The 18,329-nt window shown below is 44.6% G+C and overlaps 1 non-coding gene across 1 annotated transcript; it reads right to left on the bottom strand.

Annotated features, from left to right (window-relative positions):
* Positions 1-8,494: 8,494 nt before the first annotated feature.
* trnai-uau (transfer RNA isoleucine (anticodon UAU)) lies at positions 8,495-8,589 on the bottom strand. The gene is made up of 2 exons: positions 8,552-8,589; positions 8,495-8,530 (listed from the first exon to the last, which is right to left on the bottom strand). It is a non-coding gene; the product is annotated as a tRNA-Ile (tRNA).
* Between the last annotated feature and the right edge of the window lie 9,740 nt (positions 8,590-18,329).

Here is an 18,329-nt window from a genome sequence, read left to right on the forward strand (position 1 = left end):
ATGTAAAGGTCCTGCATTGGCCGGAATCGAACACGGATGCGATAACTCCAATGAGACGCCAAGCTGAATATACCTGGGAGCCTTCAACTTTTCTCAGTTGGTTGGTTTTCAGTTGCTTAAGTGAAGCTCTGTGATTTCGAAATATATGGGCAAAATGACACGAAATCTCATGTTTTTAATGGAAAGTATTTATGTTTTCTGAAATGTCGATGAACTGTAGGAAGCTGAGTTTTGACTAAAAGCGAGCGGGGCTGTGTCGGGATTTGAACACGGGGCGTCTCGCAGCTATGAAACACCAAAGCAAGAATGCGAGCAAACCCGTTTCAAAGAGACATCGAATAATCCGCTACTGACGGCGATCCCAATTACGATTAGCAATGACGTCAAGAAAATTTCTTGTGCAAACCGGTTGTTTTGCTTCCAAGGGCCAGCCCTGCTTTCTAAATGCTTGTCTGTCGAGCGGTCCCGCAGTTCTAAATGTATCGACTGGTTTCAAAGCATCAACTCAGATTGCTGCGAATGGGAAATGTGCCGTCAGGAACAGCGGTGGTAGCAGAGCAAACTTAACGGTGTCAGTAGATGAAAGTGAATGTTAGATTAAGGTAATGCCGCAGAAAAGTGACAAAGAAGCGGAAGGAGGAAAGTGAAGGAGGGCTATAGATTGTGGACGGAAGAAAAAGCTGGGAGACGAGGCGGGTTTGAATTATGGAGCATCAAGCTCAGGCATGTGAGAGCGCACGGTTTGAAGGAGTAGATAAGTTTTCACCATCAATAAAAAAAAAGCTGTTTGATGTAGAGAAGATTGATTTTTTGCTGTGTTCTATCAGCAGGTGCTGCAGAGAACAGAAGATATAAAGCGAGCTATACCGTGATTTGGATTCGATCTCAGGTTGCTGTAGCCGCAATGCAGAGTACTGACCACTAATCGATCCTGTCGTCACACATCAGCTGCGCCAGCTCTGCCCTAACCACAGCCAAATCACGCACGGCACTGCTTAGAAAAGATCGATTTTTGGTGAAAATGCCAAAATCAGCCGCGCCAGAAATTTTGACACCGGTGGAATTCGACCCACGACCCGCAGCGAATGGAGCCTTAATCCATAATGGGAAGTAGTGCAGCCGCAGTTACATTAAAAAGGATTGTATCCCTTTCGCACGAGAAGAAACTCACCCCTGGAGATTCATTCGTACAAAGAAAAAAAGCCCTGCTGGGAGTCGGAGCCAGGATCGCCTGCTTACCAAAGAAGCGATTTAACCAGCTAAGCCACGAAGCCAAATCATACCGCAACTATGCCGCCTCCTCTCACTGATATCTATCAGCTACCTGTCACTGTCTGTTAGAGGCTGAGGCCGTTTTTTATTGATTCAACTCTCCTGTCTATTCCACCATGTGTCCCGATGCTGTCTGTATTTCACTGTGTTTATCTCAGTTTCAATCTGTGGGTTGATTCTGAATGAATGCCTGTGTTTGTGTCTTACATGAAATAAATGAGGGGGGTCAGACAATTCTTCCTCTGACACTGGGGAACTAATGAGCCAACATTTTTAACAAGATTTTGATTATTGTGATGCAACAATTACAATATTGAACTTGAATGATTTCGGTTCAATTCTGTGCAAAAACACCTGTGATCCCAACGGAGGAAGCGGGAGAGAGACAAGAGAGACACAGGAAAGATCACCTTGGAAATTACTGGCCCCGAATCTACTTTAAATCCCCCACTGCATTTAAACACTTTTACATAGAAACATAGAAGATAGGAGCAGGAGTAGGCCATTCGGCCCTGCTCCGCCATTCAACGAGATCATGGCTGATCATCCAAACCCTAGCACCCAGTCCCTACACCGACAGCCATCCCACCCTATCCCCACGTATTTAATCCCCCCTAACACTAAGAGCCAATTTTTATCATGGCCAATCAACCTAACCCGCACATCTTTGGACTGTGGGAGGAAACCGGAGCACCTGGAGAAAACCCACGCAAACACAGGGAGAATGTGTAAACTCCACACAGACAGCCACCCGAGGCCGGATTTAAACCCGGGTACCTGGCACTGTGAGGCAACAGTGCTAACCACTATGCCACCGTGCCATCAATGTCATATTCACACATTGATGCATTTGAGCATTATAGAATATCTATCGCTGTCTCTGGTCTGAAATAACTGCTTTATATATTTGATCCCACCCGCTGTATTCAGTCTCTATCCTGAATATTTATCTCCAACCTAGAATGAGTTTATAATCTGGAGACAAGGTTTCTGCAGCCGGCGGGCAGGGAGCAGAGGCTGAGGCTGATCTGTGTCTTGTGGGAGCAGAACACAATGTTCCTGCTGTTTATTGTCATTATCCTGCAGAATATTCCATACTGTTCTCAACATCTTACATTACCGTTAAATATCGGAAGTTTTGTTTTATTGTAATGATCACTGCGATTCTTCTGGACTTGCTGAATTTGCAGCAAATTAAATATCACAAAACCGTCATCACCAATAATAAACAGGGTCAGCGATTTGGTAATTTAACTTCTTGGCCGTTTTCGCAGCTGCGGTAGCCCAGTGGTTAATGCGTTGTACTTGAAATCCATTAGGGTTTCTCCGCGCATGTTCGAACCCTGCTCGCAGCAGATTCTCTCATTATTGTAATTAATTACTTCAAATAATTTATTTTCTTCAATCTGCTCCCTCTGGAAGGATTTAGGAATTTTTAATGCCGGTTTTAAGGAAATTAAAGGATTGCCAAGAGACCTGGATCACTTATTTACTTCAAGAAGTTTTGCTGACCGAATTCCAAAAGTGTTCTGCAGATTGTCTGGAAGCTCCAGATAAGGAGGCCTCGACAGTCTCTGAGGAACCTTTGCATACACTCGGTGCTGTCCGGTAGCATCAGTCTGTGTAACCATGGGAGAGAGAGAATGGAAAGTCACTGGAAGGCTTGTTTCTGTCAGCAGCAATGGTACAAGAGCAGCCATTCTAAAGTGAAAAGCAGAACACATTCCAGGAGACATTCCAGGAGACAGACAAACGGAGTGGAGATCTGGAAGACTGACCAGAAAAACACCAAGGAGACACCAACACATAATTCATCTCTCCCTCTCCCAAAGCAGAAGAATTGACCATTCTGAGATTTGAGTTGCACCACTGAGTTAAAGGTTATACAAATCTCTCTCTGTTAAACTTGTATTATTAGGTTAATAAAACGATTTGTTTAAAAAGTTTAAAGCTTTGGTTGATCTGAGCTCTGATTACCCTAAAGAGTGAAGAGAGTTAGAACTAAAACCGTACAGATCCTTCCGTCCAAAGTCACATTTACCTCCCAAGCATGCTACACTTAGCTCATGGCAAAGCTTAAATTATTAATATATAGGCGGAATGGAAAATCTTTTCGGACCATGGGGGAGAGCAGCGGAGTGGTGCGCAGTCTGTTAACTCACTGGGCGGAATTGTTCTTCTCTGCTCGGAATCCAGCTTAAAACTGACAATTAAAACCGATGGTCATTCGGACTAATCCATTGTGCTCTGGACTCGTGCGGTTGAATCTCATCCTCATCGTTGCTGGCCACACTGGGCTTTTCAGTCTGTGCCTCTGCGCTGCTCATGCGAATACTAAAATAAACACGGACTCATTGCATAAACGTAGAACAGAGATTGCAAAACACAGATACACCATTTCCTCACTATTCTTTCCTCTGAGATTGAAACCCAATGAAAGACTAGCGGGAAAACAAATGATTAGAAAGCAGAAACATAATTTTAACTTTTAGGAACAAATGTAATTTTAAAAGATTTTATCAACATTAATGTCCAGGTTATCTGTTTCTTTGTCTTTCGTTGAGAGATAAATAATGGGCAGTGCACTGGGGAGAAATCCTCGTTCTTTTCGAAATAGTGCCATGGTATCTGAGGCTTCGGTTTTACGTCTTTTCAGAAAGACGGTACCGTCGAAAGTGCTGCAGACCCTCAGTACTGCACTGTAGTGTCAGCCTGGATTAGGTGCTCAAGTCTCTGGAGTGGGGCTTGAGTTTGCTGCCGCTGAGCCACGGCTGACACATAAACTCAGTTCAATCGGCTCGAGTGAAATGGCGAAGACAAAAAAATGACAGTGGACTAAAACTTCAACTTGGGGCCCAAGAATAAACCGCATCGTTGTATAACTGTTTAAAAGGGATGTGCTGTCAGTCCTTGATCATTTTGTCTCTGTTTAAAAGGGATGAACTGTCAGACCCGGATCATTCTGTGTCTGTTTAAAAGGGATGTCCTGTCAGTCCCGGATCATTCTGTGTCTGTTTAAAAGGGATGTGCCGTCAGTCCCGGATCATTCTGTGTCTGTTTAAAAGCGATGTGCTGTCATTTCTAGATCATTATTTATCTGTTAAAGGAGGTTGTATGATGCATATCAGGCGAATTCTTCAAGGCAGAATCAGACCAAATATAATAAGTTGAGAGGGGATGTGAAGATACAAATAAGATTGGCAAAGAGACTATGAGAGTAGAATGGCGTGAAACATAAAATGGAACCCAAAAATCTACTACTGGCATGTAAACAGTAAGCGGGTAGTAAGAGGCGGGGTGCGGCCTATTAGAGACAAAGAAGGCTTGCCATAATTTTCCTATCTTCCTTAGCTGCGGGGGAGGTGCCTGAGGATTTGAAAGTGGCAAATATGACACCATTTTTCAAGAACGGATGTAAGGATGATCCAATAACTACAGGCCGGTCAGTTTAACATCAGTGGTGGGTAAAGTTTTAGAAACAATAATCAAGGAAAAATTAACGGGCACTTGGAGAAGTTTAAGCTAATTAAGTAGCGCCAACACGGATGTGTGGAATGCAGAACGTGCTTGGCTAATCTTATTGAATTTTTTGATGAAGTAACAGAGAGGATTGATGAAGTGAATGCAATGGATGTTGGCTACATGGATTTTCGGAAGGCGTTTGACAAAGTACCACATAAAAGGCTAGTTAACAAAATTGAGGCTCATGGAATAGGTGAGTCAGTGGCAGCTTGGATAATGAATTGGCTTAAAGACAGAAAACAGCGAGTTGTGGTAAATGGCTGTACTTCAGATTGGAGGATTGTAGGCACTGGTTTTCCCCAAGGGTCAGTGCTGGGGCCACTGCCTTTTTGATATATATAAATGACCTGTATATTGGAATACGGAGTAGAGTTTCTAAATTCGCCGATGACACCAAACCTGGGGATGTGGCATACAGTGATGATGATGCCAATCGACTACAACAGGACATAAAAAGGCTAGCAGATCGGACAGACAAGTTGCAGATGGGATTTAATACAGAGAATTGTGAGGTGATGCATTTTGGCAGAACGAACAGGGAGAGGGAATATACACTTAAAGGCACAGTTTTAAATAGTGCGCAGGGACAGAGAGACCTGGGAGTTAATGTACCTAGGTCCCTAGATGTGGCAGGACATATTGAGAGAGTGGTTAACAAAGCATTTGTGATCTTGGGCTTCATATATAGAGGTATTGAGTACAAAAGTAGAGAAGATTTGCTGAGACTTTATAGAGTGCTGGTTAGGCCACAACTGGAGTATTGCGTCTCATCTGGTCACCACACTTTAGGAAGGATGTGAAGGCCCTTGAGAGGGTGCAAAGGAGATTAACCAGATTGGTTCCGGGGATGGGGGATCTTAGCTACAAGGACATGTTGTAGAAGCTGGATTTGTTTTCATTAGAGTAAAGGAGGTTGAGGAGTGATTTGATAGAAGTGTACAAGATAACGACGGGTTTCGATAGGCGAGACAGGGAACGGCTTTTCCCACTAGTTGATGGTGCAAGGACTAGGGGATTTAAGATTATAGGCAAGAGATACAGAGGAGTGTGAAGAAACAAAATTATACACTGGTGATGACCTGCAATTACCTGCCGTTGGAAGTGGTGGAATCAGAGACACTGAATGTTTTCAAGGGGAGACTGGATAGGCATTTGAGGGAAATAAACTTGCAGAAATACGGCGATAGTGCGAGGGAATGGCACTGGCTTGATTGCACGACAGAGAACCGACACTGGCTCGATGGGCTGAATTACCTCCGTCTATGCGATTATGACCCTATGATTAAATCGGGTGAGTGCACAGTCACGGATCATCAATTGTATAAGTCTTTTTAACAGGAGTGCGAATTTAGCTGTGATGACCCCGTTGTTAAGGTTGGCGGGGTTCAGGCCGGGACTTGAACCCGGGATTTCTCGCATTTATTTAAGCATCGAAATTCCCTGAACGAGAATCCGACGTCAAGACCAACGAACCGCCGATTTTGGGCTCGAAGTTGCGTTAGGTTTCCCTGCGCTGTTGCAAACACAGTTCGCAGAGGACCTGTTCATTTTTATGAAATATGTTTATATTTTCCTAAATCCACTGCTTTATATGAGCCGTTTCCCTGAAACTGCTCACAATTCTCCCCATCACAAGAAGATCCGGACAGAAGTGGTGACGTGGTCAAATGGATAAGGGGTTTGACTTCGGTGCGAATCATTCAGTTAGCAGATGATTGCAGATTCGAGTCCTGCCGCGGTCGTTTAAATAACTGGGCGAAACCTGTTCTGAATCTGCCTTCAAACCGACCATTTCTGACAGCCCCTCACCTGAAGATAACGGAAGGCCATTTACTTACATGGGCTGATTGTACATTTTCAACATTGTAGGCCTGTGTGCACGTGCAGGACAAGCGGTGAAGGGGACATACTTTCAGAGTATTTCTGCTTCGAAGCAAATAGCAGGGAATATGAAACATAGAAGATAGGGCAGGAGTAGGCCATTCGGCCGCTCGGGCATGTTCTGCCATTTAATGAGATCATGGCTGATCATCCAAATTCAATACCCTCTCCTTGCTTTCTCCCCATATCCCTTGGAATGGTTTAGCGCAGTTTCATCCATTGTGCTTTGCACGTGAGGGTTCGAATCTCGTCCTCGTCGTTATTCCATTACACGATTGATGCTGATAAACCTTCCGAGCATTTCACTGAATTTTGCGTAAAATAGGCTTTGTAATCGCAATCTCGTCAAAATCACACTGGTGATTCAGGTCTGTGCACTCTTCATATCTTGTTAAAATTAAAACAGACCACTGGAGTTCTTGAATGAAGGCAGGACGGGAATCAGAGATGGAGAATCATCCCTACCTGTCTTCCTTCCTCTGCGATTGCCAGCAAATGAAAGACTAGCGGGAACAAAGCCAAATGATTAGGGAGCAGAAAAACAACTTTATCGTTTAGGAGGAAATGTAATTTCAAAAATATTTATCAAACTTAATGAGGAGATTTTCTGTTTTAGTGTCTTTACTTGAGAGATAAATAATGGGCAGGACAATGGGGAGAAATCCTCATTCTTTATGGCATACTCTCATGGGATCTGAGGCCTCGGTTGAAGGTCTATACTGGAAAGACGGCACCACCGGCAGTGCAGCTCTCCCTCAGTACTGCACTGGAGTGTCAGCCTGGATTATGTGCTCAGGTCTCTGTTCATTCGGCTGGAGTGAAATGACGGAGATAAAGGGAAAAATGATATGGAGTCAAACTTCAACTTGGCGCCCTTTAAAAATTGCGTATCGTAATCGGCCGCCCTTTATAAAAACCGCCCCAGTTATGTTTCCATCGATTTCATAAGCAATGATAATCAGCCCTGTCTATAATGGGCGGGGTCGTGGTCAGTCAAGGATCACTCTGTGTCTGTTTAAATCGGGTGTGCTCACAATCCCGGATCATTTAGTGCGTTAGTCTATTTTAAGGAAACGCAATTCCAGTTGTGATGACCGAGTTGGTGAGTTTTATCTAAATGCCGTGGGGTTCGTCTGGGATTTGAGCCCAGAAGCTCTCGCATTTTAATTTGTGAAATGTCCTACGGGAGAATCATGCCCGAAGACCAAGGAGCTGACGACTTCTGTCCGAAGTTACATTAGGTTTCTCTGCTCTAATGCGAAACCAATTCGCAGAGGTCGTGTTCATTAATTTGAAATATGTTTATCTTTTCCTAAATCCACTTCTTTATATGAGCAGTTTTCCTGAATCTGCTCACTATTCTCCCCATAACAAGAGGGTCGGCGATAGCCTAATTGTTGATATGGTGTTTGGGCGATTGTCTGTACGTAACTTCCGTCCTTGTAATTCTCAACATCATGTTCAGGTGAATCGTTGTTTGTGTTCAACGTGATATCGGAAACCTGGACAGATACCTCGTGAGTTTACACATCTTCTCGCTTGTGCCAAAGACTTAGCCACTGCTTTGAAATCGAATTTATTTCCTGCACATTATTCTTTGCCTGATAGTTGCTGGTTTAACAGTTAAAACTGGCCCCACCTTCCCTCCTGTCAATAAGTAACACTGAAGGGCTCCTTTAAAACTTCCATCTGTTATTGGAACACAGTGGGCCTGAGGAACATAAGAGCCCACGTGGAACAGCTAATAAGTGTGTAGTTAGCGGAAAAAACAATTGTACCTTCTGCTCCGGTCGAAATAGCGCACAGCAAAAGCATCGGCTGCTCTAGGTGAGGCTCGAACTCACAACCTCGGCATTTCTCCGAGCCTGTACTGCCATATAAGTACCGCGCGCTAACCGATTGCGCCACTAGAGCTGCGCTTGATTGGTGTTTGTTATCCGTGCACATTTACTTGCACAATTCAGGTTGTCTAATCGTGCGGGGGTGCAATGTTGTTTAATTGAGGCGCATTGTCTGGGTTTATATGAAAGAGTGAAGCAGGAGTTACTCTCATGTGTTCGCGAGCTGGTGAATTTACCAAAGGCTGCACCAGATCCTGGTGTCATAAGTACTGAACATTTTTACCCAACTCCTAAAATACAGTCTGCAAAATGAGAACCGATGAAAATTCGTCACATGCAAAACAAAGAAACGTTTTAAAGTTTTGCCCATGATTCGTTAAACATGTGAGTTACCGGTTGATTAATGACGATTACAGCAAACTTCTCACACAGTCTAATGAGATGCATGTAATAGAATAAACAGTTTTCTTAAAGTTAACTCCTCGACGTGGAATGGAATCCGTATTGCAGGGTGAGTATTTGTAGATTATAATTGCTGTTCTGAGCTGTTTCTCTAATTATTTCATGAGCAGCAGTTTCCAAAGTGTAGCGGTTATCACTTCCGTCTAAAGTACAACAGGTCCCTGGTTCAATCATGTTTTGCAGGTAGAGATTAATAAAATACATTAACAGCCACGCGGTATTCTCCTTTTATCTATACAGTTCTGTACACACTCAAAATCTACAGAGTCACCGACGGTGTGAGAGATCATTACAGAATCCTGCAGCGCTGCCTCGGTCAATAACAACAGTTCGGAGCCGCATTTCAGATGTGGCAACAAACCCATGAGTTGGTGTGCTGGTCCCCAGCTCCCGGAGTGAGTGTGGTCACGACAGCAGTGAAGTTCAGGCCGTCTGACCGGTCCTGCTCTCACCAAGCGCCCGCTGCCGGTGGAAAGCAGCGATTGCAGCCTCAGAGAGCATGAACTGCCCATCGCTGCGAAACAAGAAATCACTGAAGCAGAGGAGCGCAGAGATTTGCATCTGCAGCGTGTAGGTGAGGATGTCGAGTTTGATATCGATCGACTCATTGTTTTAGAACCGCTGAAATTGAATCTCTCTCTGGCAGATGTTGCAGGCTTACGTATGAAAAGTGTCCTCGAGGTGCAATCGACAAATTTGGAGAGGCCGTGTAGCGGGACAAGTTAAAGGATCAGCACAGTTAATGCCGAGAACAAATTAAACAGTAGCTCAGGTTGATGAACCATGCACTGGTGGAAATCCTGGGCAGAGATTTAGAGGAAGCGACAGTGGGAAGAGCTATACTGCGATTCTAACACTTCTCCAAGCACATTCCATCGACAGTAAAAAGAGGGCTTGGAACCGGAATGGAACTGCGGGCACACATCTCAGTCAAAATGCAATGGACAATACCTGACAAATCCATTTTATTTTACGTTTGATAACCAGTTCATTGGGCCTGTATTCTAGACAGAGTGATTCTTTAGTCTACGGTTATGAATCTCGCTTTGTGGATTGTAGATTGAAACTTACGAAAGGTGAGCCTCTTTTTAACGTCGACTTCTAATATTGGACTTGCGCTCAAAACTTGTTCTAATCTGCCTAAGAAATGATTGATCAGGACCCAAATCATTCTCCATCAATCTCCAGCGGCTTAGGAGGAAGGTCAACGCAAACTGTCATGTAAATATCATGGCTTTAAAGACAAACAATTAAAGTATTTTGTTATCAAACAATCAGTGGTGATGGTTGTAAGTATATTTGTGTGTGTCCATATTAGATACAAATGTATTTGTGAGTTGCTGTTGTGTTAGATGTAAATGCATTTGCACTTCTGTTCGTTACAAATATGTTTCGCTGTATCTGCATTATTTATTATTGTATTGAGTGGGGGAATCTGTGTCAGTTATAGATGTATTTCTGAGCGCTTCAAATGTCCAGTCCGGCCCCATTCTGCCTTCTCATTGCCCCCACGTGGGACACGGCAGACCATCTGTTACATTCGGATTCAACTTTTGCTTTTATTGATACTTAGAGAATGTGAGGTTTAAAAAGTAATAACTCTGCATCCATCAGCCTCTCTGATACTCTTGAGCGTCCCTTATTCTGTCTGATAGGCCCTGAGCATCCCTTGCCCGCTCCAGAACTTATTGAGCATCCCTTACCCTGTTTGGTACATCCGGAGGGTCCTTTACCCTGTCTGGTAAATCGGGAGCGTCCCACACCCTATCTGAAACATCCGGAGCGGCCCTTACACTGTCTGGTACATCGGGAGCGTACATTACCCAGTCTGGTACACCCGGAGCGTCTCTTATCCTATCCGATGCATCCGGAGCGGCCCTTACCCTGTCTGATACACCCGGAGCGTCCTTTACCCTGTGAGATATATCCCGAGCGTCCCTTACCCTGTTTGGTACACCTAGACCGTGCCTCAACCTGTCTGGTATATCCCGAGTGTCCCTTAACCTGTCTGGTAAAACAGGAGCGTCCCTTACCATGTATGGCAAATTCGGAACGTCCCTGAAACTGTCTGGTACATCCGGAGCGTCCCTTACACTGTCTGGTAAATCCGGAACGTCCCTTAAACAGTTTGGTATATCCGGAGCGTCCCTTCCCCTGTCTATTATATCCGGCGCGTCCCTTACTCTCCTTGATAAATCCTGAGCCTCCATTTTACTTTTTGATAACCGGTTTGCCAAAATTGCACATTTCACCCTTCATCCGCAGCTATGTAGTGCTTCCCGTCGCTCACGCTCATCAACTGTTTAGGGAAAAGCGGCAACTACCAGGTGAACAATCCCAGTTCTCCAGTTAGCCTTCCCAGTGTACTTCATTTCCCAAGGAATGTTCTTGTACAATCGGGCTGCTTTGGTGCCAAAGGCCGGCCCTGCTGTCGCAGAGCTTGTCTGTCGAGAGGTCCCGGGGGTCTAAATGTATCGACTGGTTTCCAAGCTCAACTCAGATTGGGGCGAATGGGACATGTGCCCCAGGAACAGCGGTGGGAGCAGAGCACATTTAGCGGTTTAAGTAGGCGAAAGTGAATGTTAGCAGGAAAGTTACAATGAAATTGAAGGAGGAAAGTAAAGGAGGGCCATTGATTGTGGAAGGAAGAGAAATCTGTGCCATGACTCGGATTCGGACCGCGGTTGCTGCGGCCACAGCGCAGAGTACTAACCGCGATACGATAACGGGGCCACACATCAACTACTGTAGCTCTGCTCTGACCACCACAAAGTAACACACGGCACTGCTTAGAAAAGATGGATTTTTGGTGAAGAGTCCAAAATCAGCACCGCCAGAAATTAGGTAGTGGTGAAATTCGACCCAGGCCCTTCAGCGATTGGAGCCTTGATCCAGAATGGGAACTAGTGCAGCCGCAGTTATATTTAAAATAATTTTAGCCTTTTCACACGGGAAGAAGCTCACCCCTAGAGATTAATTACAAAAAGGCCCCGCTGGGATCCAAAACCAGAATCTTCTCTTTTCTAGACAGATGTTTTGACCAGCTAAGCCACGGGGCCAAATCCCAAAACAATTCCTTGCCTCCACTCATTGATATCTATCAGCTACCGGTCACTGTCTTCTGGACTCTCAGGCCGTTGTTTATTTCTCCAGCTCTGTTGTCCATTCCACCATGTGTTCCATTGCTGTCTGTAACTCCCGCTTAATTTATCTCAGTGTCAAACTGTGAGGTGATTCTGAATGATAACCCTATGATTGTGTCTTATATATAATATAGGAGGGGATCAGACAATTCTTCCTCTGACACTGGGGAACTAATGAGCCGACATTTATAACAAGATATTGTTTATTGTGATGCAGCAAATACAATATTCCAGCTTGAAAGATTCAGGTTCAATTCTGTGCAAAAGAAAATTTGACCCCAACGTGTTTGCAATTGGCCGCCTTTAAATTTGACGTCACAAACGCCACCATTGCACCTCAAGGTGATTAATATCTAAGAAACAGAGAAGTCATGCAGTGAAAGTGTATTTTTAGAAAGGGTTGTGAGACTGCGAAATGCACTGGCCCAGCAGGGCAGCAGGTTTAAAACAAGGTTTAAAAACCGGCTGCGTGTGTGAGGAAGGGGAGAGGGAAGCAAGACAACCACAGGAGATCTCAGCAGAAAATGCTGGAAAAACTGAGCAGGCCAGACAACATCCGTGGAGAGAGAATTGCAGTCAATGTTTCAGGTCGAAACACTTTGCCAAGACTGAAAAAGTAGAGGAAATGAAAGATTAAAATGCCAGGCTGGGAGAGAACAAAAGAGAAGTGAAGAGACATTAGGAGATATTCAAAACCAGACGAGATGATGATAGGAGTAGTGGAGAAAAAAGATGGCTCTAGATTAGGTGTGCAATGCGCTGGCAGAATGGGAGTCAACTGGCATGTGGGAGAGAAAAAAAGGGCGGAGGGCAAAAATAAAGGTGTGGATAACAAATATAAGTAAAAATGTAATTGGGGCCGAGGTTATAATCTGAAACTTTTGAACTCTATGTTGAGTCTGGAAGGCTGTAAAGTGCCTAATCGGAAGATGAGGTGCTCTTCCTCGATCTTATGCTGAGCTTCCGTGGAACAATGCAAGAGGCCGAGGACGGTGAGGTCTGAGTGGGAATGGAGCGGTGAATTACAATGACAGGCGACCGGAAGTTCGGGGTCATCCTTATGGACTGAACAGAGGTGTTCCGCACAGCAGTCACTCAATCTGCATCTGGTCTCCCCAATGTAAAGGAGGCCATATCATGAGCAGCAAATACAGTATACTAGATTGCAAGACAAGGAAATCGCTGTTTCACCTGGAAGGGGTGTTTGGGGCCCTGGACAGTGGGAAGGAGGGAGGTATAAGGGCAGGTATTGCATCTCCTGCACTTGCACGGGAAGCTGCCGGGTGAAGGGGAAGGGGTGTTGGGAGTGATGGAGGAGTGGACTTGGGTATCACGGAGGGAGCGGTCCCTAGGAATGCTGAAAGGGGAGGTGAGGGGAAGATGTGTTTGGTGGTGGGATCACGTTGGAGGTGGCAGAAGTGGTGGAGGATGATCCGTTGAATGTAGAGGCTGGTGGGGTGAAAGGTGAGGACAAGGGGAACCCTATCATGGCTCCGGGAGTGAGGGGCAGTGGTGAGGGCAGAAGTGCAGGAGATAGAATGGACACGGTCGCGGGCCGTGTCAACCACGGTAGAGGGGATTCCTCGGTTGCAGAACAAGGAAGATATGTCGGAAGTACTGGTGTGGAAGGCGGCATCACCGGAGCAGATGCGGCGGAGATGGAGAAACTGGGAGAATGGAATAGAGTCCTTACAGGAGGCGGGGTGAGGAGGAAGTGTAGTCCAGGTAGCTGTGGGAGTCAGTGGGCTTGTAGTGAATTTTGGTCAATAACCTATCCCCAGAGATGGAGACCGAGAAGTCGAGGAAGGGAAGGGAAGATTCGGAGATGGACCATGTGAAGGTGAGGGAAGGGTGGAAATTGGAGGCAAAGTGAATGACAATGTCTAGTTCAGGGCGAGAGCAAGAAACGGCACCAATACTGTCATCAATGTACCGGAAAAAGAGGTGAGGGAGAGGACCCGAGTAAGACTGGAACAAAGAGTGTTCCACATCTCTCACGAAAAGGCAGGCATAGCTAGGACCCATGCGGGTACCCGTAGCAACACCTTTGATTTGGAGGAAATGAGTGGAGTCAAAAGAGAAGTAGTTATCATACAGGGAAGATCGCCTTGGAATCCACTGGCACCGAATCTGATTTAAATCCCCCACTGTATTTAAACACATTTACTGTCATATTCACATTTTGAAGCATTTGAGCAATATTTGAGATTTAACATAGAAACATAGAAGATAGGAGCAGGAGTAGGCCATTCCGCCCCTCGAGCCTGCTCCACCATTCAATGCGATCATGGCTGATCATCCAAATTCAGTACCCGGTCTTTGCTTTCTGCTCATACCCCTTGATGCTTTTTGCCTTAAGAAATATATCCAACTCCTTCTTGAATATATTTATTGAATTGGCCTCTACTGCCTTCTGTGGTAGAGAATTCCACAGGTTCACCAATCTCTGGGTGAAGAAATTCCTCCTAATTTCTGTCCTAAATGGCTTACCCCTTATCCTTAGACTGTGACCCCTGGTTCTGGACATCCCGACCATCGGGAACATCCATCCTGCATCTAGTCTGTCCAGTCCTGTCAGAATTTTATAAGTTTCAATGAGATCCCCTCTCATTCTTCTAAACTCCAGCGAGTATAAGCCTAATCGACTCAATCTCTCCTCATACGTCATTCCTGCCATCCCCGGTATCAGCCTGGTGAATCATTACTGAACTCCTTCCATGGCAAGAACATCCTTCCTCAGAGAAGGCGACAAAAACTGCACACAATACTCAAGATGTGGTCTCACCAAGGCCCTGTACAACTGCAGCAAGACATCCTTGTTCCTGTACTCAAACCCTCTCGCTACGAAGGCCCACATACAATTTGACTTCTTAACTGCCTGCTGCACCTGCATGCTTCCCTTCAGCGACTGGTGCACGAGGACACCCAGGTCTCGTTGCACCTCCCCTTCTCCCAATCTATTGCCATTCAGATAATAATCTGCCTTCCTGTTTTTGCCACCAAAGTGGATAACCTCGCATTTATCCACTTTATATTGCATCTGCCATGCTTCTGCCCAATCACCCAACCTGTCCAAATCATCCTGGAGTTTCTCGGCATCCTCCTCACAGCACACATTCACACCCAGCTTTGTGTCATCTGCAAATTTGGAGATATTATATCAAATTCCCTTGTCTAGATCAGTAATATATATTGTGAATAGCTGGGGTCCAAGGACTGATCCCTTCGGTACCCCACTAGACACTGTCTGCCACTCGGAAAAAGACCCGTTTATTCCAACTCTTTGCTTTCTGTCTGCCAACCAGTTCTCTATCCAAGTCAATACCTTGCCACCAATCCCATGTGCCTTAACTTTACACGCTAATCTCTTATGCGGGACCTTATTGAAAGCCTTCTGAAAGTCCAAAATACACCACATCCACTGGTTTTCCCTGTTCTACTTTACCAGTTACATCTTCAAACAATTCCAGTAGATTAGTGAAGCACGATTTACATATTGTAAATCCATGTTGACTTTGTCCGATCCTGCCACTGTTTTCCAAGTGCTCTGCTATTACATCTTTCATAATGGACTCTAGCCTTTTCCCCATTACCGATTTCAGGCTTACCGGTCTATAATTCCCCGTTTTCTCTCTACCACCTTTTATGAATAGTGGGGTAACATTAGCTACCCTCCAATCCATGGGTACTGTTCCAGATTCCATCAAATGTTGGAAGATGATCAGCAATGCATGTAATATTTCTAGGGCCACTTCCTTAAGTACCCTAGGATGTAGATTACCAGGCCCTGGGGAATTATCGGCCTTCAATCCCATCAATTTCCCAACACCATTTCCCTACAAGCACTGCTTTCTTTCAGTTCCTCCCGTTCGTCAGACCCTCTGTTCCCCGACATTTCTGGGATGTTATTGTGTCCTCCTTTGTGAAGACAGAACCAAAATATGTATTTCATTGGTCTGCCATTTCTTTGTTCCCCATTATAAATTCTGCTGATTCTGACTGCAAGGGACCTACGCTTGACCTCACCAATCTTTTTCTCTACACATATCTATAAAAGCTTCTACAGTCAGTTTTTATGTTCCCTGAAAGCTAACTCTCATATTCTATTTTCCCTTTCTTAATTAATCCCTTTATCCCCCTTTGTTGAATCCTAAACTGCTCCCAATCCTCAGGTTTACAGCTTTTTCTGGCCCATTTATATGTCCTCTCCTTGGATCATATGCTATCCCTAACTTCCCTTGTTAGCCCCGGTTGAGTCACCTTTCTGTTTTATTTTAATGCCAAACTGGGATGAACAACTTCTGTAGTTCATCTATGAATGTTTGCCATTGCATATCCACCGTCAACATTTGCGTGACATTCCCCAATCAATCCTACCAAACTCGCGCCTCAGACTATCATATTATGATTGCTCCGACCCAAGGGGCCTCGTACAACAAGATTGCTAATTAATCCTTTCTCGTTACATAATACCCAGTCTAAGATGGCCTGATCTTTGGTTGGTTCCTCGATATATTGGTCCAGGAAACCATCCCGTAAACACTCCAGGAATTCCTCCTCCACATTATTGTTACTAATTTGGATAGCCCAATCTATATGTAGATTAAAGTCACCCATGATGACTACTGTGCCCTTATTGCACGCTTCACTAATTTCCCTTAACGCTGTCTCTGATCTACAATATCTGCTTTATGTATGTGAAATTATCATTGCAGAGATTAAGCATTCTGTGCAGGATTAGCGGCTCCCTGCTTTAGAGTTGTGTTTCACGTTTTGGCACTTCACATCAATTAAAATGCAAGTGGTATCGGGTTCAAATCCTGGACGCGCCCCAATATTTTAATCGCATCACTTTCCTCGGCCAGGAGACATTCAACAAATCTTCAAATAATAACTGCCTGAAAATCAGCATGTGTTCTGTACATCGCAAGAAAACGGCAATTTTATTATTTAAAGCAGGAATTCAGTCCCAGAAGTACCGAAACTGAGAGGTAAATAATTAAATCCATTTGTTTCCAGAAGCCTGCTCCACATTTTCCACATTGTCAATCTGGGAGGACGGGCAGGACATGCGTGCTGTTAAGGGCCTTTATTAAAGGTTGTTTCTACCGTTTGGAAACAGAAATACTGAAATAAAAGGGATTTTTGGATGAGTCCTTTTGGATAATAATGTTAGTTCGAGGTTGGTGAGAGGTTAAAGTCTCAGGACTGTTAATCCAGTTGGAAGATACGTAGACTGAAAATGTTACAGTCCCCAAGTTAGACGATATTTTCTCTCCCTTTGGTAAAATTCTCCCAATTTCTCAACCTAATATTTCACCCAGCTCTAATGGAAAGAAGATGGAATCGAGAGCGCCTTCCTCCTTCCTCCCTTCCTTCCTTCCTTGCTTCATTCCCTTCCTCCTTGTTCGTGGTTTCCTGCCTCATTGGACAATGAGGCTGACTTTGATTTTAACTGTGTGATCGACATCTTATCAGTTCCAGTCCTAACCTCGTCTTTTTGCAGATTTATTCAAATCTATTTGATGGAAACTCTCCAAAATTTAAAAAAGACACCCATTAATGCCTGTGAGTTATAACAGGCTTTTTCAAGGTGAAGGAAATATTAGAGGAACAGAACAACTCCTGCAGCAATCGAAATCTGCTGTTCGGGGCAATCCTCACCTCCTCGTGTTTCATTTTCACGTTGATGGGAAAATCTGAGTGCGAACTCCAATCTACACGGGCTTTACACTGGTTAACAGACATAAAACAAAGTGCAGGGATAAACGGGTCTTATTGAGGATGGCAGGCATTGAACAGTCGGGCACCACAAGGATCGGTTCTTGGGCCCCACCTATTCACAATCTATATCAATGATTTGGATTAGGGGATTAAATGTAACATTTCCAAATTTGCTGGTGATACAAAGCTAGGTGGCAGGCTCGGTTGTGAAATGGAAGTGAGGAGGCTTCAAGGGGATCTCGACAGGCTCAGTGAGTGGGCTAGAACGTGGCATATGGAAGATAATGTGGATAAATGTGAGGGTATCCACTCTGTTAGAAAAAACAGAGAGTCAGAGTACTTCCTAAATGGTGAACACTTGGGGAATGCAGATGATCAAAGGGACCTGGGTGTCCTTGTATATCAGTCACTGAAAGTAAATGTGCAGGTGCAGCAAGTCATTAGGAAGGCAATTGGTATGCGGGCCTTCATTACAAGAAGATTT

The sequence above is a fragment of the Somniosus microcephalus genome, unplaced genomic scaffold, assembly GCF_052327205.1.
Source record: "Somniosus microcephalus isolate GS21.2 unplaced genomic scaffold, FLI_Smic_1.0 unresolved_chr1, whole genome shotgun sequence".
NCBI classification, from domain to species: Eukaryota; Metazoa; Chordata; class Chondrichthyes; order Squaliformes; family Somniosidae; genus Somniosus; species Somniosus microcephalus.